This window comes from Heterodontus francisci, chromosome 35 (assembly GCF_036365525.1).
Source record: "Heterodontus francisci isolate sHetFra1 chromosome 35, sHetFra1.hap1, whole genome shotgun sequence".
NCBI classification, from domain to species: Eukaryota; Metazoa; Chordata; class Chondrichthyes; order Heterodontiformes; family Heterodontidae; genus Heterodontus; species Heterodontus francisci.
The window spans coordinates 22,598,047-22,619,199 of NC_090405.1; the positions used below are offsets into that span (position 1 = coordinate 22,598,047).

The 21,153-nt window shown below is 45.3% G+C and overlaps 2 non-coding genes across 2 annotated transcripts; both read right to left on the minus strand.

The window, feature by feature from the left end:
- Positions 1–5,368: 5,368 nt before the first annotated feature.
- On the minus strand, positions 5,369–5,440 carry trnat-ugu (transfer RNA threonine (anticodon UGU)). Its single transcript has one exon. It is a non-coding gene; the product is annotated as a tRNA-Thr (tRNA).
- Positions 5,441–17,982: 12,542 nt separating this feature from the next.
- On the minus strand, positions 17,983–18,073 carry trnar-ucu (transfer RNA arginine (anticodon UCU)). The gene is given in 2 exon segments: positions 17,983–18,018; positions 18,037–18,073. It is a non-coding gene; the product is annotated as a tRNA-Arg (tRNA).
- Between the last annotated feature and the right edge of the window lie 3,080 nt (positions 18,074–21,153).

The window sequence follows — 21,153 nt, forward strand, 5'->3', positions numbered from 1 at the left end:
GTCGGATTTCTCAAGAATCCCGGACTCAGCAACACACGTGCTGACGGACTCACCCTCACTGCACAATGACACAAGGACAATGAGTAACAGCACCGACAATGAGGCAGACAGAGAAAGACACACAGAAAACCAGGAAGATATTATCAGGACTCAGAAAGGAACAGACAGAGAAAGGTACTGAGCAATCCAGCAAGAGACAGCGAGATAAATGCAAAATACTGCGGATGCTGGAAATCTGAAACAAAAACAAGAAATACTGCAACCACTTAGCAGGTCTGGCAGCATCTGTGGAAAGAGAAGCAGAGTTAACGTTTCGGGTCAGTGACCCTTCACCAAGGAGGCGAGGACAAATGGTATGGGAAGCAACAACTAATTTTTAGGAAAAAACGGGTGTAAGTATTGCTTCCATTAATGTGCGTAGCATTAAATCTACTACGCAATGTGTTTCAACCTTGGATTACCTTGCCAAGGTCAAAGCTGACCTACTGTTTCTGCAGGAGTGTGGAATACCACACCTCAGCAGCTACAGGCAGTGGTCGCGATGGTGGTCCCACGGGCCATCGATCTGGTCGGGGGGTAATGACTGCCGTTCCTCCGGCCTGGGTATTCTGCTGCGGGGAGCTAACTTCACCATCTCCGAAGTTAAGGAGGTGGTGGGCGGCCGCCTCCTCGTAGCAGACGTGATGTACAACAACGCTCCGCTCCGGTTGATCAACGTGTACACCCCGGTACAACGCAGCGAGCGGCTGACCGTCTTCCAGCAGCTGGCGACGTCCAGGCCGGTCATCCTAGGCGGTGACTTCAACTGCATCATCTGGTGATCTAAAATGGACCAGGGCGGGAGGGACACGATGTTCAAACCTCTGGACAAGGGCGGGAAAAATGTACCCAACGTCGCCCTCATCCTGATGACCACCTTCGTGTGCAGCTGCACCAAGCTGTGTGTGGAGCCCCAGTACACAAACACCAAGTGTCACTATGTGCTGAGGTGTTGCGAAGGATGGGTCTGGTCACATTGCCGCGGATCGCTTCATCCAGTTGGACCATACCGTACCAGCTATCCTTCGTGGGAATGTTTCTGCGGGAAAACACCTTTGACCACCAATCCATCAGGCAGTGGTCTGCACGGAATGTCCTCAAGGCCCTACGGGAAAAGGAGATGGTGGATCCGATCGGATGGTTCCCCGAGCAGACTGCCAAAGTCATTTGGCAGAATGCCTCATCACCAGAACTATCAAACAAGCACCAAGATGTAGCTTGGCTGGTGGTAAGAAGAGCCCTTCCTGTCAGATCCTTCCTGCATGCCCGAAGTCTCGCCCCCTCCACACGCGGCCCTCGAGGTGGCTGCGGTGGGGAAGAGACAGTTGCCCACCTCCTCCTGGAATGTGTCTTTGCAAAGCAGGTGTGGAAAGAGATGCAGTGGTTTTTGTCGAGGTTCATCCCAAGCAGCTCTGTAACACAGGAGTCTGTGCTCTACGGGCTGTTCCCAGGGATGCACACCGAGATAAACATTAACTGCTGCTGGAGGACCATCAATTTGGTGATAGACACTCTTTGGTCTGCCCGAAATCTGCTGGTCTTGCAGCACAAAGAGTTGTCCACGACCGAGTTTTGCAGACTGGCACATTCCAAGGTCCAGGACTACGTGCTGAGGGACGCACTAAAGCTTGGGGTAGCCACTGCAAAGGCTCAATGGGGAAAGACCACTGTGTAAGGTCCCCCCGCCATAGTGAACTGGGCAGCTGGACCCATTGGAAACCCCTCGTGCTGTATACACCAGATATGGGTTTGCTGTAAAATGTCCATGTCAGGTAAAATGGAGTGGAAGGGTTGTGAGGCAACTCACTCCTGTATTGAAGAAAACTGATTTCCTTTGCACTTTTTGGAATGTCAACTTGGTGCTGTTTTGAACTGTTGTATAATGCATTTTTTACAGATTTATATGAAGAAAGCATATTTTTAGGAATAAAATCCTGGGGATTCATATGCATAGTTCTTTGAAGGTGGCAGGACACATTGAGAAAGTAGTTAGCAAAGCATATGGGATCTTGGGCTTCATAAATAGATGTCTTCTTTTCTTCTTCTTTTGGGCCTCCTTATCTCGAGAGACAATGGATACGCGCCTGGAGGTGGTCAGTGGTTTGTGAAGCAGCGCCTGGACTGGCTATAAAGGCCAATTCTGGAGTGACAGGCTCTTCCACAGGTGCTGCAGAGAAATTTGTTTGTTGGGGCTGTTGCACAGTTGGCTCTCCCCTTGCGCCTCTGTCTTTTTTCCTGCCAACTACTAAGTCTCTTCGACTCGCCACAATTTAGCCCTGTCTTTATGGCTGCCCGCCAGCTCTGGCGAATGCTGGCAACTGACTCCCACGACTTGTGATCAATGTCACACGATTTCATGTCGCGTTTGCAGACGTCTTTATAACGGAGACATGGACGGCCGGTGGGTCTGATACCAGTGGCGAGCTCGCTGTACAATGTGTCTTTGGGGATCCTGCCATCTTCCATGCGGCTCACATGGCCAAGCCATCTAGAGGTACTGAGTACAAAAGTAGGGAAGTTATGCTGAACCTGTATAAATCTCTAGTTGGGCCACAACCAGAGAATTGCATCCAGTTCTAGTCAACACACGTTTGGAGGGATGTGAGTGTCCTTGAGAGGGTGGAGGAGATTTATCAGAATGGTTCCAGACATGAGGGATTTTAGCTGTAAGGTTAGGTTGGAGAAGCTGGGGTTGTTCTCCTTGGAGCAAAGGAGATTGAGAGGAGATTTGATAGACATGTACAAGATTATAATAAATATGACAGGTTTAGATAACTTACAGGGCGATGGGGATAGAGCGGGGGAATGGGACTGAATAGATTGATTTACATGGGCTTGATGGGCAAAATGACTTACTGTACTGTAGTGACTCCATGACTCAATGACTCTCTCTCCTTCTCTCTCTCTCTCTCTCTGTCTATCGCTTTACCTCTCTCTGCCTCTCTCTCTCTATCTGTCTTTAGCTGGTCCTCTAACTTTCTATCGCACTCTCTCTCTCTCTTTTTTTTCACTCTCTCTCTCTCCATTACACACATATTTGTCAATCACATGTCAAAGAAGGAAGCGTAATGAAGGAATGGCTGCGCTCTTGAAAATGTTTCCAGCAGAATAGTTAAATGTTTAAAGTTTCTGTAGGGAGTTTGACCTGAGATGGTGAGACACAAGGATGTGAGGTTATTAAAGTCTTCACCAAATGTAATAGGGAATAATTTTCTTCACTGGTGAACCCAAAGGAACAAATATGGCACAAGAATGAGAAAAGTCAGAGGATTGAGAAACATCCAATGGTTCTTCACATATACAAGTCAGCAGACCCACAGAAAAACAGTAGGTTGAGAGTTCAGATCCAGTGATAGACTGGACAAATATCGAGCCAGTGCTTTTTTCTTTATAAACCCAACATCTGTCCACTTGGCTATTGCACCTCGTCTCGATGTATCTGATAATACTGATACTATTTGTATTCCACAGTTGCTTTGAAATCACAGGCAATATAAATGGATTGGGAATGTCAATGGTCAGGAACCATTAATGGATTGGGAAAGTCAATGGACAGGAAAATATCAGTGGATTGGGAAATTCTATAGACTGAGTTATATCAATGGATTGGGACAGTTCAGTACATTGTGAAACATTAATGGATTAGGAAACAGGAATTAAAGGGACAGATGGAGTTCAACCTGGAAAAGTGTGAAGTGATTCATTTTGGAAGGTCGAATTTGAATGCAGAATACAGGCTTAAAGACAGGATGCTTGGTAGTGTGGAGGAACAGAGGGATCTTGGGGTCCATGTCCATAGATCGCTCAAAGTTGCCACCCAAGTTGATAGGGTTGTTAAGAAGGCATATGGTGTGTTGGCTTTCATTAACAGGGGGATTGAGTTTAAGAGCCGCGAGGTTATGCTGCAGCTCTATAAAGCCCTGGTTAGACCACACTTGGAATATTGTGTTCAGTTCTGGTCGCCTCATTATAGGAAGAATGTGGAAGCTTTAGAGAAGGTGCAGAGGAGATTTACCAGGATGCTGCCTGGACTGGAGGGTATGTTTTACGAAGAAAGGTTGAGGGTGCTAGGGCTTTTCTCATTGGAACGAAGAAGGATGAGAGGTGACTTGATAGAGGGGTACAAGATGATGAGAGGCATAGATAGAGTGGATAGCCAGAGACTTTTTCCCAGGGCAGAAAGGGCTATCACCAGGGGCCATAATTTTAAGGTGATGGAGGAAGGTTTCGGGGAGATGTCAGAGGTAGGTTCTTTACACAGAGAGTGGTGGGTGCGTGGAATGCACTGCCAGCGGTGGTAGTAGAAGCAGATACATTAGGGACATTTAAGCGACTCTTGGATAGGTACATGGATGATAGTAGAATGAAGGGTATGTAGGTAGTTTGATCTTAGAGTAGGTTAAAGGTTCGGCACAACATCGTGGGCCGACGGGCCTGTACTGTGCTGTACTGTTCTATGTTCTATGTTCCAGATGAAAGGATTGCATTAATCAATGGATTAGAATGTGGAGAGGCAGGAGAAAATGATGCCATTTTAAGTAGGGGGCCGGGGGTTAGTAGAAACAGACCAGGGCTATTTTACTCTCTATCTCACTCCTTTCTTCTATCTGGCTCATTATCACATCCTCTCTCTCTCAGAGCGGTGGGAATCACTGGAACCCACACTTGCTGCTCAGATTGTTTGGTTCCGGGAAAATACAAGGTCCACATCAGATTGACAGGAAGGATAAATGTGATTCAGAGCCAATCATATTCCTTTTGGTGATGTGTGCTCAGCTTTGTTATATCAGCAAAGGCAGCAGGAAATGCAAATCCTGAAGAGTTTTGATAGAGTGAAGAAGGAGAAAGTGTTGCCAGTGACAGAAGGGTCAGTAACCAGAGGAAACACATTTAAAGTAATTGACAAAAGAATTCGAACTGTGATGAGGAAGTTGTTTTTTCAGCAGTGTGTTGTTCTGGTCTGGAATGCAATCCTGAAAGGTCAGTGGAAGCAGATTCAATGTTAACTCTAAATGGAATTGGATATATACCTGACATGGAAAATATAACAGGGCAATGGGGGAAAGGACAGGAGTGTGGGATGTGGGATTAATAGAATAGCTCTGTTAAATATCAAGCAAATGCACAGTATTAAGGTTCAGTGCTTGGACCTCAGATATTTTCACTCTGTCAATGGCAGAGAAGGCTCAAGGGACCATGTGGCTACTCCTCATGTTCTTCCCAGTGTCCAGGACAAAGTGCAACATCACACTGATTTCCAGATGGCCAAAACAAATGCAACACACATCTTTTCTGGAAACATCACATTTAAAGTGAGAAACTAATCATGAGGCATGTACGGGGATTGAACCTGTGATCTTCAGTTTACAAGACTGACGCCTTACCACTTGGCCACCATGCCTTTTGTTAATGGACACCTGAGGCTCCAGAGGAGGATTTGTGATTCTTTTTCAATTTGGTTGAAACAGCATCGAGAAACATGCACAGAAATAAAGAGGGATTGTGGAATGGGTAACAGATCAGCCTCATTTCCATCATCAGCATCATGAAATCTTCATTCAGACGTTCCATTCCCATCCTCAGCTTTTCTCACATCTGTACAATAATATAAGAGTGGACATTGGGTTGTTACTGGGCAGATTATATAAATAGACTATGTGCATCATCACAGGAAGTGATGTAATATAATCTGTACAGCACCTCATGGAGAGTTGTCGATGAAACCTTCAATGCAAGATGTGCAGAGTAAACTCAGGTTATTTTAACCGTCAGATTCTTATAAATTGTGTACTAAGCCTTGACAGATATCAGAATATTATATGGGGGCCGCAGTAAACCAAAGCGAAGATGGAGAAATCTTTGCCTGTACCTTTGAAAAGGTCACTGGACTGAACCAAGCCGAGGAGTGGCCGAGATGTTTCCAGAACTTTGCAAGGTATTGTCCTGCATCGGGTCTCGTGCAGAAGCCAGACATGGAGCAGGTCAGTACGCTATTGTCTGCAATGGAGGGAGTGTGCAGGCAACATCCTCATGAAGAACAGAAGGCTACGTGTGAAGAAGTTATTAAGGCACTCAAGACCTATTTTAATTGAGGAAAAAAATGTCATCGTGGAGCCAAAGTTAAAACGCTGCATTTGCTGACAACGCAACCACCAGGTGACGCTGTACTAGCACATGCGCAAATGCAGCCTCTTCCACTGAAACGTCACTGTCTGTGACATTCAGGCAGCTGCCAGGATTAAAGATGGAGCTACTCAATTTATCACAGAAAACAACTTCGACCGAAAAATCCCCTCAAAGGTTGCCATCGCCGCCTCCATCCCACCCTCAACAGTCCCCCGCTCCCTCTTGCGCATTCGCCAGTTATACAGTACCAAGTCATCTTAGTTCACCGAAAGTGAATTACTTTCGGAGCAGTGACTGTCATTTCATAAGCAAATATGGCACAGTGGCACAGTGGCGTGCACTGTAGCCTCACAGCTCCAGCCACCCGGGTTCAATTCTGGGTACTGCCTGTGTGGAGTTTGCAAGTTCTCCCTGTGTCTGCATGGGTTTTCTCTGGGTGCTCCGGTTTCCTCCCACAAGCCAAAAGGCTTGCAGGTTGGTAGGTAAATTGGCCATTATAAATTGCCCCTAGTATAGGTAGGTGGTAGGGAAATGATGGGATGTGGTAGGAATATGGGATTAGTGTAGGATTAGTATAAATGGGTGGTTGATGGTCGGCACAGACTCGGTGGGCCGAAGGGCCTGTTTCATTGCTGTATCTCTAAAAAAAAATATCTACACAAAGGACACGTTTTGGTTGATACTCGGAGAACGTTGCGCTGTTTGAAGTCTCATTAGAAGGACAGCACCTCTGACAGTGCTGCACACCCTCTGTAATTCAGTGAGGTTTCATAGAGTCGTAGAGTTATACAGCACAGAAACAGGCCCTTCGGCCATCATGTCCGTGCCGGCCATCAAGTACCTATCTATTCTCATTCCATTTTCCAGCACGTGGCCGTAGCCTTGTATTCTGTGGTGTTTTGAGTGCTCATCTAGATACTTCTTAAATGTTGTGAGGGTTCCTGCCTCTACCACTCCTTCAGGCAATGTGTTCCAGATTCCAACCACCCTCGAGGTGAAACATTTTTTCCTCAAATCCCCTCTAAACAGTGCCATCCCATTCTCCGGACGATCATTCCCCGTTTCCCCCCATCCCACTCTCTGACTGCTCACTCCCCGCTTCACCCACCACCACCCCCATCCTGCTCTCTGGCCGCTCACACTCCAGGCTATGGGCTCTGCCGCTTCCCTCCTCTCGGCCACTCGCTCCAACATTGCCCCATCACCCCTCGAGGCTCGCCTTGCTTTATCGGGTGGTGCGGTGAAGAATGATCGAATGTTGGAGCGAGAGGCCGAGAGGAGGGAAGCAGCATGGCTTAGAGCTAGTGTCTGGAGGGACGTGGGGGGGAAGCGGGGCGTGAGTGGACGGAGAGAGGGCAGTGCGGGGGTGGGGGGGTAGCAAGCGGACGGAGGGCGGGGGAGCGGGGTAGTGAGGAGCGGGCAGTGAGCGGCCTGGAGTGAGTGGCTGAGAGGAGGTAGAGAGTTTTCCCGCGCATGCGCCAGTTAGTCCTGGAAGACGTAGGCTGAGCATGCGCAGCATCTCAGAGCGCAGGAGACTGTTTGTGCATGTGCGCAGCTTGGAGCGCTCTGATGACGTCGACTGGCTGCTGCATTGTCAGGAATCACTTTGAATTTAATAAGCGTACAAAACAGAAAGGGGAGAGTATTCATTAATTTATCAATGACTTGTACAATCTCACGGAGGATTGTGAATACAGCAACTTAAGAGAAGAGCTGAATGGAGACAGGATTATGTTCGGGGTATTAGACAACACCCTTTCAGATCATCTACAGTCCAGGGCTGATCTCACATTAACGAAAGAGTTTCAATTGAGCAGACAAACAGAGGTTAGAAAGTTTAACCAATCCGTTGTCCGAGGGGACAGGGAGAGTCTGATCTCGAGAGTTGCAGACTCAATTGAATTTGTTCAGAAAGCAAAAGGAAAAATTAGTGGTAAAAGACAAGAAAGACGGGAAGAGCATCTAGTGGTAGCTGCAACCAATTGCAGTAGGTGTGGCCGAGAGAGACACAAGTGGGAAAACTGCCTCGCCAAAGAAGCTGAGTGTTTTTCCTGCAGAAAGATGGGACACTTTCAGTCAGTGTGTGGCAGTAAAATACCAGCGGTGAATATAATTAAAGGGAGATCCCGAGAGAGAAAAAACATTAATGAAGTACAGGATATCCAAAGTGTGGAAATACATTTCTCAGGTGAAAAGTGAGAGTTGCTGGACGACAGAAATTCTGAAATATTTTAAGACAGAGGCAGATAGATTCTTGATAAACAAGGGGGTGAAAGGTTATCGGGGGCAGGTGGGAATGTGGAGTTGAGGTTGCAATCAGATCAGTCATGATCTTATTGAATGGTGGAGCAGACTCGAGGGGCCGAGTGGTCTACTCCTGCTCCTAATTGGTATGTTTGTATGTAAGAAAACATGTTCTAGATACAATGAGAACTATCATTTGTTTGGAAATGGATTTGAATCCCCTTTTATCAAAAGGTTATTGAGCTTTAATTTTTCTACAATTAACAGACAAATCCTTGTGGAGTTGAGATTGACAGAAACAATGGGCTGGATTCTCTAGATCCCTCGACGTCAAGATCTGTGGTGGGGGTGGGGTGGGAGCCGCCTGAAGATGGCCCCGGATGAGGCCCGCCACGGACCTCAACGCCGGCAGGGCCTGGCTCAATATTGCCGGCGACGGCAAGGCCTTGTGGGGGACCCCCACCGCTCGGCAACGGGACCACAAACCTGCATTAATTATTATCCCATCACTTCCTGATATCCCGCTGCGATCTTCAGCCCAGTGGCTGGCACTGCCGTGCCTTCGGAGCCCCATCCGGGCAAATGAGGTGCAACACTGGTGGGGAGGGGAGAGAAGGTAAGTTTCTCAGTGTGGGGGTGGGGGGACGGAGTCATATTAATGTCATGGGTGTAGGGGATGGTGGGAAGAGTTATAGTTTACAGTTTGTGCAGTTTTGGGCGGAAGGTCAGATGGTAAAGGTAGGTTTTGGGAGGGAAAGGGCAAATAATTAATTTAACTGTTATTGGGGGGATGGGAGAGAGGCAAAAGCAATGTATTTATTTCATTTCATTTAATCTTCCTTTAAATATTTTCCAGTAGGACTAACAGCCCTTTAAAAATGGCTGACACTCCAGTACAGTACTAAGGCAGTGCTGCACTATCAGAAATGCTGTTTTTCAGGTGAAACAGAAAACTGAGGATCCCTCTGCCCTCTCAGGTGGATGTTAAAGGTACCATGGCACTATTTCAGAGAATAGAAGGAGAATTATTTCTGGGGTGCTGGTCATTGTTTAACCCTGAATCAACATCACTTAAAAACAGATTATCTCGTTTTTATCACATTGTTGTTTCTGGGAGCTTGCTGTGCGCACATTGGCCACCATGTTTCCTACATGACTACAGTGACTACACTTGGAAAGTCCTTCATTGGCTATAAAAGGCTTTGCAATGTCCTGTGGTCGTGAAATGCAAGTCTTGCTTTTTCCATTGTTATCAGTGTCATTGTGATCAAAAGATAGGATTCGTGAACACAAAGTTTAAATCAATTTTGATTAAAATAATGTAAAAGCATCTATATTCTTGCACTGTACTTAATAATCTCTATCTTCCTATCCTTACAGAGTGCAATGTCGTCGACCCTGAAATTGATTCCAGAATCTCATAGAATCTTAGACTCATAGAAAGTTTAAGGCACAGAAAGAGGCCACTTGGCCCTCAGACAATTTCAGCCATGTTCTGATGAAAGGTCACAGACCACAAACGTTAACTCTGTTTCTCTCTCCACAGATGCTGCCAGACCTGCTGAGTATTTCCAGCATTTTCTGTTTTTATTTCAGATTTCCAGCATCTGCAGTATTTTGTTTCTGTGTTAATTTGAAAGTTAAAACTGACCCACCTGTCTACAATTCACACTGGGGTCTCCCATGAAATGATTCTGTATAATATTGATATAATGAATACAGATTCCGACACAGAGCTTCCTGTGGGGAGTTGGGGATATGAAAACCAGCAGACTCTGCAGGGATTTCCACTGGGAGCACAAATTCACAAAATCTACCTTTTATATATCGATTCATTTTGATTGTCCTTCTGGAAAATTATTTTGCAACAATTTAAACATCAACCCACAGCTCCATGACTGGGTCAATTATGAGGTCATCCTCTGACAGGTCATGTGACAGCTGGAGCCACAAGACATCAGAACCAGATTTGTGACTGGATTAAAACCCGGAATCCTGTCCCAATGGCTTTTCAAATAAAGCTGTTGCTGTTTGAAAACACAGCAGTTAAACTTTCTGCCTGACCATGAGGGGAGCTAGGGAGAAATTTACAAAACTCAATCCTTCAACAAAATAGTTCAAAAATCATTAATATCGAAATCATGTGAGGATTTATATGCAGGAGAAACAAGCAGAATATAGAAAGTACAGAGGAGAGCTGAAAAAGGAAATGAGATCAGCAAGAGAATGTATGAGAAAAGATTAGCAGGTCACATAACTGGGAACACTGAAGTCTTTTACCAACATATGGACAGTCAATGAAAGGGTGGGTCAATTAGGAGATCCTGTGGAGGCAGAGGGTGTGGCTGAGGTACTAATTAAGTATCACAAAATAAGCGGATGCTGCAAATGTCACAGTAAAGGAGGAGGAAATGAAGAAATTGGACAGGATGAAAATAGATAAAGAGGAGACAATTACAAGGTTGGCAGCTCTCACAGTAGAAAAGTCACCCAGTTTGAATGGGCTGCATCCTGGGTTGCTGAGGGAAGTAAGGGTGGAAATATCAGAGACTCGAACCACAATCTTTCAATCCTCCTTGAATATGGGAATGTTGCCAGAGGACTGGAGGATGCAGGTAAGCTTGGGTAGTTCGATCTTAGTTTAATTTGACCATTTTTATAATGTATCCATTGTAATACCTAACAAGGTCAAGAAAGCCATTTTATAATTAACACATGACCAAAGGAGCCATTTTGTGTTCAGTACTAACGTGCCGTGTAGAGGACACTATTTGTGCTTAAACATTAGCACAACACGGGAAGAAACGGTTACCGATTATAAGCTCTCACTCAATTGGTGCAGAGTATGAGCACCAGGGGTTACTTCTGACAGTTGAAGAGATCATCGCATCTCATTGGATAGCTACCACCCACTCCAAGCTGGGCAGCCCCCAATCAGTTAGGTGCTGTCCTGCCACAACCTGCTTGCTTCAATGGGTGCTTGGAGCTTAGAGAGTCATCTCTCAACAGGCGGATCGATAATCAATGCACCAAGAAAAACAAGCTCAACAAAGAAGACACCAGTCCTTCGCATCGCAAGCTGGAATGTGAGGACCATGTGTCCTGGCCTTACTGACACCCTTCTGCAGGTTGATGACACACACAAGACAGCTTTGATGGACAAAGAACTCACAAGGCTCAATGTGGACATTGCTGTGTTGCAAGAAACTAGACTCGTTCAAAGTGGATCCCTCAAAGAGAAACACTACACCTTCTTCTGGCAGGGGAAAGCCCAAGAGGCAACTCGTGAGCATGGAGTGGTTTTCACAGTAAAAAACACGCCACTTGAGATGAGTGAACCACCCACAGTAGGCTCAGAGAGACTTCTTACTCTTCACTTGTCAACAAGTGTGGGCCCAGTTAATCTCATGTGCATCTATGTCCCGACACTCACCTCCACCCCAGATGTCAAGGATCAATTCTATGTGACACTTGATACTGCCATCAGTAGAATTCCCAGCACTGAGGGACTGTACCTTCTAGGAGACTTCAATGCAAGCTTGGGTACTGACTACAGCTTGGCCAACGAGCATAGAGCACCAGGGGATTGGCAAGATGAATGAAAATGGACAGAGGTTGCTGGAGCTATGCTGTCACCATGGATTCTGTGTGATGAACAGCTACTTCCAGGTCAAGCTGTGCTACAAGTTGTCCTGGAGACATCTGAGATCACACCACTGGCACCAGCTAGACCTTATCATCACCAGACATACCACCCTCAGCAGTGTCCTCATCACTCACAGCTATCACAGCGCTGACTGTGACACTGACCACTCCCTGGTGTGTAACAAGGTCAGGCTTCAGCCAAGGAAGCTTCATCCATCCAAGAAGAACGTCGTCCTCAGATCAACACTTGACGAACCACTGATCCAGAAAGGACCCAGGAGTTCCTCAACATCCTCGATCAGGCTCTTTCAGACAACAATGCTCAAGGTCTCAGTGCGGTGTCAAAGTGGAATCATCTGTTAACAAGAAGATGGAAAGGTGAGTGGAGCATTACCTTAAACTCTACATAACGGAGAATATTGTCATTGAAGTGGCTCTCAGTGCCATTCCAGACTTCCCTGTCATGGAGGAGCTGGACAGTGACCCCACCATAGTGGAGCTCAACAAAGCCATTGACCATCTTGCCAGTGGTAAATCCCCGGGAAATGATGGTATTCCACCTGGAATCATCAAAAGTGGAAAAGCGGCTCTACTGCAGCATCTCCATGAACTTCTGTGTCTCTGTTGGAAGGAAAGATCTGCACCTCAAAACATGCGTGATGCAAACATTGTCACCTTGTACAACAATAAGGGGGAATCGCAGTGACTGCAGCAATTAGCGAGGCATCTCCTTGCTAAGTATTGTGGGGAAGGTCTTTGCTCGCATTGCTCTGACCAGATTGCAGACCCTGGCATCACACATCTATCCTGAGTCTCAGTGCAGCTTCAGAGCTGGTAGATCGACAGTCGACATGATTGTCTCACTTCGGCAGTTACAGGAGAAGTACTGTGAACAGTACAGACCACTCTACATTGTCTTTACATATGAACATACGAATTAGGAGCAGGAGTGGGCCACTCGTCCCTTCGAGCCTGCTTCACCATTCAATAAGCTCATGGCTGAACTGATTACTCCACATTTCCATCTACCTCCGATAACCTTTCACCCCCTTGCAGATAAAGAATCCATCCATCTCTCCCTTAAAAATATTCAAAGACTCTGCTTCCACCGCCTTTTGAGGAAGAAAATTCCAAAGACTCACGCTCTGAGGGGAAAATTGCTCCTCATCTCTGTCTTAAATGGGTGACCCCTTATTTTTAAACAGTGACCCCTAGCTCTAGATTCTCCCACAAGGGGAAACATCCTTTCCACATCCACCCTGTCAAAACCCCTCAGGATCTTGTATGTTTCAATCATGTCGCCTCTTTCTCTTCTAAACTCTAGTGGATACGAACCTAGCCTGTCCAATCTTTCCTCGTAAGACAGCCCACCCATTCCATGTATTAGTCTAGTAAACCTTCTCTGTACTACCTCCAATGTATTTACATCCTTCCATAAATAAGGAGACCAGTACTGTACTCAGTATTGCAGAAGAGGTCTCACCAATGCCCTATATAGCTGAAGCATAACCTCCCTACTATTGTATTCAATTCCCCTGGCGATAAATGATAACATTCTATTAGCTTTCCTAATTACGTGCTGTACCTGCAGACTAACCTTTTGCGATTCGTGCACTAGGACACCCAGATCCCTCTGCATCTCAGATCTCTGCAATCTCTCACCATTTAGATAATATGCTTTTTTATTCTTCCTGCCAAAGTGGACAATTTCCTACTTTCCCACATTATACTCCATTTGCCAGGTCTTTGCCCAGTCACTTAACCTATCTATATCCCTTTGTAACCCCCTTATGTCCTCTTCACAACCTACTTTCCTACCTATCTTTGTGATCAGCAAATTTAGCAACCATACTTTTGGTCCCTTCATCAAAGTCATTTCGAGAATTGTAGAAGGTTGAGGCCCCAGCACAGATCCCTGTGGACCACTCATTACTTCTTGCCAACTAGAAAATGACCCATTTATGCTGACTCTCTGTTTCCTGTCAGCGAGCCAATCCTCTATCCATGCCAATATGTTACCCCTGACACCATGAGCTTTTATTTTCTGCAATAACCTTTGATATGTCACCTTATCCTTCTGGAAATCGAAGTACAATACATCCACCGGTTCCCCTTTATCCACAGCACATGTAACTCCCTCAAAGAACTCCAATAAATTGGTTAAACATGATTTCCCTTTCACAAAACCATGTTGACTCTGCCTGAATACCTTTATTTTTTCTAAATGCCCTGCTATAACATCTTCAGTAATCGCTCCTAACATTTTCCCTGAGACAGATGTTAAGCTAACTGGCCTGTCGTTTCCTGCTTTCTGTCTCCCTCCCTTTTTGAATAAATGAATTACATTCGCTACTTTCCAATCTAACAGAACCTTCCCGAAGCGAGGGAATTTTGGAAAATTAAAACCAGCGCATCAACTATCTCACTAGCCAATTCAGGACCTGGCGACTTGTCAGCCCGCAGCTCCAACAATTTGTTTCGTACCACTTCACTGGTGATTGTAATTTTCTTGAGTTCCTCCCTCCCTTCCATTTCCTGACTTACAGCTAATACTGGGATGTTATTTGTATCCTCAATAGTGAAGACCAATCCAAAGTATCTGTTCAATTCATCTGCCATCTCTTAATTATCCATTATTAATTCCCCAGACACATTTTCCATAGGACCAACACTCACTTTGTTAACTCTTTTCTTTTTAAAATATCTATCGAAACTCTTACTAGTTGTCTTTATATTTCTCGCTAGCTTTCTCTCGTACTCTAATTTTACCTTCCTTATCAATCTTTTAGTCATTCTTTGCTGTTTTTTATATTCTGTCCAATCTTCTGACCTGCCTCCCATCTTTGCACAATTATAGGCTTTTTCTTTAAGTTTGATAGTATCTTTAACTGTTTTCGTGAACCATGGATGGTGAGTCCCACCTTTGGAATTTTTCTTTCTCGTTGAAATGTATCTATTCTGTGTATTCTGAAATTTTCCTTAAATGTCTGCCACTGCATCTCTATTGACTTATCCCTTAACCTAATTTGCCAGTTCACTTTAGCTAGCTCTGCTTTCATGCCCTTATAATTGCCCTTATTTAAGTTTAAAATACTCGTTTGGGACCCACTCTTCTCTCCCTCAAACTGAATGTAAAATTCAATCATATTATGATCGCTACTACCGAGGGGCACCTTAACTATGAGGTCATTAATTAATCCTATCTCGTTGCACAATGCCAGGTCTAGTATAGTCTGCTCTCAGGTTGGCTCCAGAACTTATTTTTCCAAGAAATTATCCCAAAAACATTCTATGTACTCCTCATCTAGGCTACCTCTGCCCATCAGAATTTCCAGTCTATATGGAGATCAAAATCCCCCATAATTATTGCTGTACCTTTCTGACAAGCTGCCATTATTTCTTTTTTTATACCCCATCCTACAGTGTGGTTAATGTTAGGTGGCCTGTACACCACTCCCACAAGTGACTTCTTGCCTGTATTATTTCTCATCTCAACTCTACATCGTGATCTCCTGAACTTAGGTCATCCCTCTCTATTGCGCTAATACCATCATTAATTAACAGAGTTACCCCACCACCTTTTCCAAGCTTCCTGTCCTTCCTAAATGCCATGTCACCTCCAATATTCACATCCCAATCTCTGTCGCCCTGCAGCCATGTCTCTGTAATGACTATCAGATCGTACTTATTTATTCTATTTGTGCTCTCTGTTCATCTGTTTTGTTTCGAAAGCTCCATGCATTCAGATACAGAGCACTTAGTTTTGTCCTTTTATTATTTTTGTAACCTCTAGCCTTATCTGTTGATTTACTCTTAGATTTGTACATTCTGTCCCTTCCTGTCACAGTCTGTTTATCATTTCCCATATTTATACCTTTCTCTCTTGCCTTGCCTCTCCTCCTTGATTCACCATATCTTCCCAAATTTGATCCCTTGCCCCCACTATTCAGTTTAAAACCGTCTCTACGTCCCTCGTTATGTGGCTCGCGAGAACACCGGCACCAGCACGGTTCAGGTGTAGACCGTCCCAACGGTACAGCCACCTCTTTCCCCAGTACTGGTGCCAATGCCCCACGAACCAGAACCCACTACTACCACACCAGTCTTTCAGCCGCACATTACTTTCTCTAATCTTATTTGTCCTTTGCCAATTTGCACATGGCTCAGGTAATAATCCAGAGATGATTACCTTTGAGGTTCTGCTTCTTAATTTGGTGCCTAGTTCCTCATACTGACTTTGCAGAACCTCTATCCTTGTCCTGCCTATGTCGCTGGTACCGACATGGACCACGACGACTGGACACTCCCCCTCCCATTGTATGTTTCGCTCCAGCCCTGTGCAGACGTCCTGAATCCTGGCACCGGCAGGCAACACAGCCGTCTGGACTCTTGCTCTTTGCTGCAGAGAACAGTGTTAATCCACCTTACTATACTGTCCCCTACTACCACTACATTCCTTTTTTCTCACTCTTTGAGCCGCAAACACATTTTTTATTTTCAAAATATACTTTATTCATAAAAATCTGCAAAAATGACATTGCCAAACAGTTTCAAACAGCACCAAAAAATACAAACATTGCAAGGGAGATCAGTTTCCTTCTCTCCTATCATGAGTTTCTTCACAACCCTTCCATTTCACTATTGTCATGCCAATTACAGTTTTACATTTACAGCAAAAGAAAATATCAACGATACAGTTCGAGGGATTTCCCATGGATCCAGCCCCTCAGTTCAGCTTGGTGGGGGGACCTTACACTGTGGTCTTTCCCCATTGAGCCTTTGCTGTGGCTGCTCCAAGCTTTAGTGCGTCCCTCAGCACGTAGTCCTGGACCTTGGAATGTGCCAGTCTGCAACATTCGGTGGTGGACAACACTTTGCGCTGGAAGACCAGCAAGTTTCGGGCAGACCAAAGGGCGTCTTTCACCGAATTGATAGTCCTCCAGCAGCAGTTGATGTTTGTCTCGGTGTGCGTCCCTGGGAACAGCCCTGAGAGCACAGACTCCTGTGTTACAGAGCTGCTTGGGATGAACCTCGACAAAAACCACTGCATCTCTTTCCACACCTGCTTTGCAAAGACACATTCCAGGAGGAGGTGGGCGACCGTCTCTTCCCCACCACAGCCAACGCGGGGGCACTGTGCGGAGGGGGCGAGACTTCGGGTGTGCAGGAAGGATCTGACGGGAAGGGCCCGTCTCACCACCAGCCAAGCTACGTCTTGGTGCTTGTTTGAAAGTTCTGGTGATGAGGCATTCCGCCAAATGACTTTGACGGTCTGCTCGGGGAACCATCCGACAGGATCCACCATCTCCTTTTCCCGTAGGCCCTTGAGGACATTCCGTGCAGACCACTACCTGATGGACCGGTGGTCAAAGGTGTTTTGCCGCAGAAACTAAACACTTACTGCAGACGTGTTTGCCCTGGATCACACTGGCATCCAGGAGCTCCCACATGCTGCAGCTGTGACACATCACCTGTCCTGTCATCCTTAACGTGTTTCAATTAACTACTTAATTATTTTATTCAATTGTTTATTTTGTTGTATATTTTATTAAGCTTACCACTAGTTTGTTTACTATTTTAAACATTAGGACTAAAATGGACCTCAATCACTTACCAGATACTCATCAAACATGCAGCTTTTTCCAAACCAATCAACTACCTGCTTGCCTGTGATGTCACAGCTCAACAGATCCTCACCAAACAGCTCCTTCCACCGCACCGAAGCAAGAACCAAATCCTGTGAACTCACCCCAGCGGCTCTCTGTTCCCCTGCTCTCACTCTCCATTGTAATGTCACTCCTTGATTTTTTTACCCCAGCTCTGCTCCTGCTGTGCTCCTCTCTCTCTCACTCTGTCTCTGAGTCGGTGCTTTTGACACACTTGTTAACTTTCTGTTCCGTCGTGCTCTTCTGTCTCTGGTCCAAAATCTGACTCTGGTGGGATTTGAACCCACAACTTTTGAATGCCTTCGTTATCATTATTTAGAAGTCCAACACGCTATCCATTGCGCCACAGAGCCGCACATATTTTGATAAACATCACCAAGGCCTTTGATCTTGTCAGCAGAGACGGACTCTTCAAACTGCGATGGAAACTCGGCTGCCCTCCTGAACTCTTGGGCATCATCTCTTCTTTCCACGAGAACATGCACAGTTCCATCAGTTACAATGGAGCAACATCAGACACTTTCAAGATCAGCAGTGGGGTAAAGCAAGGCTGCGTGCTGGCGCCAACTCTCTTAGGAACAGAGGAACATAGGAGTAGGCCATTCAGCCCGTCGAGCCTTTTCTGCCATTCAATTCGATCATGGCTGATCATCTACCTCAACGCCCCTTTCCCGTGCTCTCCCCATATCCCTTGATGTCATGAGTATCAAGATTTCTAACAATTTCTGTCTTGAACATGCTCAATGATTGAATGCCACAGCTCTCTGGGGTAGAGAATTCCAATGATTCACCACCGTCTGAGTGTAGAAATTCAACTCGATCTCAGTTTTAAATGGCCTACTCCTTATTCTGAGACTTGGTCCCCTGATTTTAGACTCACCAACCAGGGCAAACATCCTATCTACATCCACACTGTCACGCCCTATAAGAATTTTATCAGTTTCAATGAGATCACCTCTCATTCTTCGAAACTTTAAGGAATACAGGCCCAGTTTCAGTCCCACCATCCCAGGGATTAGTCTGGTGACCCTCTGTTTCACTCCCTCTATGGCAAGTATATCCTTCCTTAGATGAGGAGACCAAACTATACACAATACTCCAGCGCGGTTTCACCAAGGCTCTATACAATTGCAACAAGACATCTTTACTCCTGTACTCATGACCCCTCGTGTGAAGGCCAACATACCATTTGCCTTCCTAATTGATTGCTGCACCTGCACAAGAGCTTTTAGTGTCTCATGAACAAGGACACCCAGGTCCCTTTGGACATCAACACTTCCCAACCTCTCACCATTTAAGAAATACTCTGTCTTTCTGTTTATTCCACCAAAGTGGAGAACTTCACACTTACTCACATTATATTCCATCTGCCATGTTCTTTCCCATTCACTTAGCCTCTCCAGGTTCCCTGGAAGCCTCTCTGCATCCTTCTCACAGCTCACACTTCACCTAGCTTTGTGTCATCTGCAAACTTGGAAATATTACATTTAATCCCTGCATCCAAATCATTTATTTTGGTTGTTAACAGCTGTGGCTCCAACACTGATCCTTGCAGTACCCCAATAGTAACAGCCTGCCATCCTGAGGAGGACCCGTTATTCCTGCTCTCTGTTTTCGGTCTGTTAACCAATTCTCAATCCATACCAGTATATTATCTCCAATCCTATGTGCTCTAATTTTGTTTACTCACCTCCTGTGTGGGACATTACCAAAGCATCCACTGGTTCTCCTTTATCTGTTCTCCAGGTAACATCCTCAAAAAACTCAACGGGTTTTTTCAAACCTGTTTTCCTTTTCATAAATCTATGTTGACTCTGCCCAATCATATCATTATTTTCTAACTGTCTATTTATCACATCCTTTATAATTGGTGTATTCGTCTCCATGCTGCTATTGTACACTTTCAGTGACTCAGATGGGGGTGTTCACCTGTATATCAGAGCTGACGACAAGCTGTTCATCTTGGCAAGACTCCACTTGGACGTAGAGACTTGGACGTAGAGACTCCACTTTCCATCAACATTGACAACATCACTTTGGAGGTTGTCAACAGCTTCACATACCTTGGATCAACAATCACCAGCAATCTGTCCCTTGATGCTGAAATCAGCACCAGGATTGCCAATGCTGCAGCTGTCATGTCAAAGTTGAGAAGACGGGTGTGAACCGACAGCAAACTGACCGTAAATACAAAGCTCCACGTGTACCAGGCTTGTGTTCTCAGCACCCTCCTTTATAGTAGAGAATCATCAACAACTTATACAAGCCAAGAAAAGCAGCTGAACAGCTTCCACCTCCACTGCCTCAGATGGATATTGGACATCTCCTGGCAGGACAGAGTGCCGAATGAGGAAGTACACCAGCGTGCAGGGATCCACAGCATGTTTGCCCTCTTGAGTCAGAGGCGGCTCTGTTGACTGGGCCAAATGAATGACAGTCACATTGCCAAATACATGCTCTGTGCTGAGCTTGCTATAAGCACAAGACCAACAGGTCAGGGAAAAAATCAAGTTATTTGGAGAGGTTTGAGTTAATTAAGGAGAGTGGGCATGGATTTATAAATGGAAGTTCATGCTTGATGAATCTAACTGCATTTTTTGATAAACTATCTGAGAAAGTTGATGAAGGGAATGCAGTGGATGTTGTTTATATGGATTTTACAAAAGCATTTTATAAAGTACCACATAAAAGGGTGGTTAACAAAATTGAGGTTCATGGATTAGGAGGGTCAGTGTCCATTTGGATAGGAAATTGTTTTAAGGACAGAAAACAGCGAGTCATATGAAATGGTTCTTGGTCAGACCGGAGGATAGTCGACAGTGGTGTTCCCCAAGGGTCAGTGCTAGAACCATTGCTTTTTTTTGCTACAGATTAATGACTTGGATCTTGGAATATCGAGTAGAATCTCAAAATATGCCGATGACACCAAACTTGGAGGAGTGGCTAACAGTGAGGATGATATGAACTGCCTGAAACAGGATAGTTATCGGCTAGTAGGATGGGCAGACAGGTGGCAGATGGAATTTAATAGTGACAAGTGTGAGGCGATGCATTTTAGCAGAAGGAATAGGGAGAGGCAATATATACTCAATGCTACAGTTCTGAAGAGTGTGCTGGAATAGAGGGGCCTGGAGTACATGTCCATCATTCTTTGAAGTTGGCAAGACATATTGCGAGAGTGGTTAGCAAAGCATGTGGGATCTTGGGCTTTATAAATAGAGACATTGAGTACATAAGCAGGGTTGTTATGCTGAACTCTGGTTAGGCCCCAATTGGAGTGTTGCATTCAGATCTGCTCACCAATCTTTAGAAAGGATGTGCGGATTCTTGAGAGGATGCAGAGGATATTTACCAGAATAGTTCCAGGGATGGAGGGTTTTAGTTTCAAGGTTAGGTTAGAAAAACAGGGTTTTTTCTGCCTGTATCAAAGGAG